Source organism: Littorina saxatilis, linkage group LG12, assembly GCF_037325665.1.
Source record: "Littorina saxatilis isolate snail1 linkage group LG12, US_GU_Lsax_2.0, whole genome shotgun sequence".
Taxonomy (NCBI): domain Eukaryota; kingdom Metazoa; phylum Mollusca; class Gastropoda; order Littorinimorpha; family Littorinidae; genus Littorina; species Littorina saxatilis.
The window spans coordinates 18218621-18223245 of NC_090256.1; the positions used below are offsets into that span (position 1 = coordinate 18218621).

General features: G+C 44.0%; 1 non-coding gene across 1 annotated transcript; it reads right to left on the reverse strand.

Moving 5' to 3' along the window:
• Positions 1-1026: 1026 nt before the first annotated feature.
• On the reverse strand, positions 1027-1100 carry Trnar-gcg (transfer RNA arginine (anticodon GCG)). The gene has a single exon. It is a non-coding gene; the product is annotated as a tRNA-Arg (tRNA).
• Between the last annotated feature and the right edge of the window lie 3525 nt (positions 1101-4625).

Sequence of the window (4625 nt, forward strand, 5' to 3'; positions counted from 1 at the left end):
GTAAGGTCTCCTACCGCGCCACAAGAGCTCCGTGGGCGCGCAGTAGGGACGCAGTGGTAGCCGGCGGCGCTTGCACGGAGACCTCACGGAGATGTCACTGCGCTTCTACCGCGTCCATCAGCGTTTGCAGGGCGTTTCCACGATGACCTCACGGAGTCCTTGGGGATGTCACTGCGCTTCTACAGCGTCCGTCAGCGTTGGCAGGGCGTTTGCAGAAAGGTGTTGTTGTTTTTGTTTGTGTTTTTTTCGTCTTTACACCTGTTCCTTGTCCCGTTGTGCTCTCACACCGCCCCGTCCCTGCACTCACTGCTCCAACCACCTCTGAATTTCGTTCCGCTGCCAGACTTGTCGATTTTACAGACGCTCCAGGGGGGGGATGTCGGGTCGCTGCGGTAGGCTACCCTCGGAAGATGACACTGCACTTCTGCTGAGTCACTTCGACGGTGTTCAGTAGTGGGTCTGTCCCGAGCTAACGGACGCATCCCACTACCTACTATGCACCCTACTAACGACATTGACTTTTAAGTCGCGGAGCCAGACTGAGTGAGCGTCCCCTCCAGAGAGCAGACCGCCACCACGTCCCTGCCCTCCGTCGACCCCCCAGAACGTCACGCGTTGAAGACTGACAGCAGAACTACTATTCAGGGAAGGATCGAACAGGAACACTGAGATCAAGGTCACCATGAGAGCTCCGGGCATGAAGGGCCACAAGAGCAAGGACAATTTATATTTTGGATGATTAATGAGATGAGGATGATTATAATGATGATGCTTTGGATTTCCAATTTGGATTTTGAGACTACGTGACAGGGCAGCACTCTACGCTTACTGTCATAATATATCCTGGCGTCAACCAGGCCCGAGAACTGCCGCACCTGCGGTGTTGGTCAGGTATACAGAACCTGAGCACCCTCAAAGTCGCATTCGTTAAGTGAATGACACTCGACTGTGTGATCCCAGCCTTCCCATAGGAACCATAGCACTTCCACTCTGGGTAGGAGCCGACCGTAGCCCGAAAAACCCACATGACCCTGATGGGATTCGAACCCATGACCTCCCGGCCCGCAGCCCGATGCGCTAACCACTGCGCTACGGGGGCCGGCGTTTGCAGGAAGTTGACAGTGCGTTGTGAGCCAACCCCATAACGCAGAGTACACTCCCCTGTCGTGTACACACACTTCCGCTTAATCGACACGCCGTGGACGCGCAGTGACTCCTAGCACGCCGTGAGAGCGCAGTCAATCGCAGAATTTTCCTGCGATCCCACGGCGCTCTGAAAAATTTACAACGCCGCGGGAACGCCATGAGTGTGACAGGGGTATTACGGCATAGCATGTTACATTTTAAGAGAATTTGCTTCGCTGTTACGCCAAACATTGCTACGTTGATATCACTTAGCTTCCAAGTCACGTTCTAAAATTCCATTTTTTGTCTATTTCTAGCAAACACTGAGACCTAAGTATATCCCGAAAACTTGATTGCTCTTGCCCTGAACTGCTCAGGAGATAGGACCAATGGGAAAACAGCCGTCATTTCATTTATTTATTTTTATTTTAATTTTAATTTTTTCAATTCTTTTTTTTCAGATGCTGTGTCTGACTGGACGACTGTTGTTGTAAAGCCGAGCGGTCTTAGCTTCACATTAACTCTAACTGTCTGTGTCTGTGTCTTAGATGTTATTCGTGTTTGAAGGTCATTTGTCAGGATGGCAATCACACGACAGGACAAACAGACACACAGAATATAAACTCAAGAAGAGGCAGGTAAAGTTCAAAATTGTATTGCATCAAAACAAATCATAAAAACAACTCAATACAAGGCGTAGTTCTTTTCAGAAAATATATCTGTACATTGGTTCACTCTATTCCTGTAATTTTCCTACTACTCGAAAAATATTTTAAGTCCTAAAATGGCTGAAAATTTGGGCATGACCCGTAGGTACCCTTAGCAAAATACGCTACTGAAAGCAATATCCTATGTCCTAAAATGGCTGAAAATTTGGGCAGAGGTTCGGGGCCTGAGTAAAAATAAAGTAAAAGAGTAAAGCGACGCCACTTTACTCGCCGTGTGGTAACCTGGGACTGCGGAACGTTTTTTGTTAACCCTGTCAGTTCAGTCCACAGGGCGGAGTCCGGTATACCATTTAGACACTTAAGCCAGGTTGGTTGCCAAAACTCCGGAGGACAGTTTTAGAGATAACAACAAATACTTTGTACTAGGTTGGGAACATCCCACAACCGTTCGGTACTAAGGTTGCCTCCCACAACCTTTTCCACAGGCACAGAAGCAATGCTGTAACTCTAAGTGGGAAGTCCGGTATACCATTTAGACACTTAAGCCAGGTTGGTTGCCAAGACTCCCCCGAACCTTGAAAACTAACAGCTTATATACCTTCCATGACTGTCCCTGACGTCACAGCTAAGGAACCAATGAAAACGTCGCACTGGGATCACATAACAAAATGGGGAGGGAGGGGGGAGAGTTTCGAGGCTGGTATCAGTCTCCATACAAGCTACAGTTAAAACCCCTCAAACATACACAAAAACTCCTGTACTAAGAAAACTACATCAAAAACGCTATAAAGATATACATCAATAAAATGGAAATTCCACGACGCATCATTTGATACCAAACACTCATTGGTTATCAACACTGTGAACAAAGTGCAAAACCTCTGACTATTATCTCGCAAAATAGTCATGTTACACCAAACACCGTATGCAGTTACAAGTTAACCACAATCAAACACAGTGTATATTGAACAGGCTTCTCATATGTAGATGATAAACATAAAATCTACATTCTACTAAACAAATGAATACAGACTACATGTTTATATTGAATACATGGGTAAAAGAAAGAATGATATACATGTAAAAGCTACATAAAAGACGAAAGAGAGAGAGAGAGAGAGAGAAAGAGAGAGAGAGAGAGAGAGAGAGAGAGAGAAAGAGAGAGAAAGAGAGAGAGAGAGAGAGTGTGTGCGTGTGTGTTCGTCTGTGTGTACCAAGTATTATTCAACATGGAAGTAAAGAATCAAGTCAAGCTGGAAAGGAGGGTTGGGGGGGGGGGGGGGGGGAAAGGTGAGAGTTGGATGTCGAAAAACAATGCTTTCGCGGGCGGTCCACGTGCTCAAAATTAAGCCGTAGCGATTTAGTGACCTAGGGTTCATATCCCGTCAGTCAAGCCGGCGCCATCGTGTCAAAACCAATTTAACCAATTAATTCTACCGCAAGAGAACAATAGAAAAGTACTATATCATCCTTATCTCCGAACAATTTACTAGGGGAAAGAACAAATATGATTTTAGAGTGTGAATCTTAATTCCACACCGTTTCGATACTAACCTAGATAATATATTCTGCTCTCTACACTTTCTCTTCTTCCTCACTCTATAAACTTTAAGAAGAAAATTGCATATGGAGAAAAGACAAAAAAAATTATTCATGTAGTCGCTTTTCTCCACAATGCCCCCCTCCACAAAAACAGTTTGCCCTCAAACTGAAAATGACCGAGGGTATTAAAACTTCTTAAAGCAAAAGCAAAAATATAGTCCTGCTGCTAAGTATACACCAAACACTATAAGTACTCATCCTTTTACAACAAGCAAAAATCATATTTACAGAAAACCAGTGAAACACCAATATCCTTCTTTTTCTTCTGACACCAAATGTAAAAAACGAGCGAAAGGATAAGATTTGCGTTAGAAACACCATTAGTAACGCCGAACCAACAAACTCTGTCCGTTCTTATTGGATTCCAACTCAAAAAAATGGTGAATTTGGCCCAAACCAAATAAAAACAACTCTCTCAGCTTGTCAGTTCTATTATCATTATAAATTGCAAGCAGAAAAAGAAAACAATATATTGTTACAAAAAAATAGTAAAATTATGCGATTATTGCTTCTTACGCCGACACCAAAAGGAGGGAAGTTAAAAAAAACGTCGAAATAATTTGGATTCTTCGCGACAGGTTACAGTAAAAACAACGAAAACAAAAAAACTGTTATAGTGACACAAAATTGTTATAAAAGAACGTTAGACTTTCCACTCTAGTCTTCTGTTCCATTTAAACAAAAAAAAACACAACCACACACCGATTTACCTCGCCGTGGTTGGTTTCGCAATACATTCAGAAACCATGACATCGCGGAACCAAACTTCACAGCAACATATAAAAGAGAGGACAACCGGTCAAACTTATTTATGTTCAACATTTCAACAAATACCAGAAACAATTAACAGAATAAAAAGACAAAATGTGTATTCTTACCGGTCGTAAGTGTACACTCACATCTGCCCCCATTATCTTTGAAACACACACACGGCGCAATAACTCATCTAATGTCTGTCTCTTTCTTCTTTTAAAAACAATCCTACATGACTCATGTAACTAATTAACTCAATGTCTTTGATGCTCTAAATAATAAAACCTTCAATCGTTGACGTCATCGTTGTTGGAGTTGCGGCGACATCACGGATGCGGCGTTGACGACGAGGATGTTACGTCACTCTGACGTCATCTCGTCACAGCATCGGCGTCGACATCGGCTGGCGCGTCCTCGCGGCGCCAGACAGCTCCCTCCGTCACAGCAACGACATCAACATCGGCTGGCGCGTCCTCG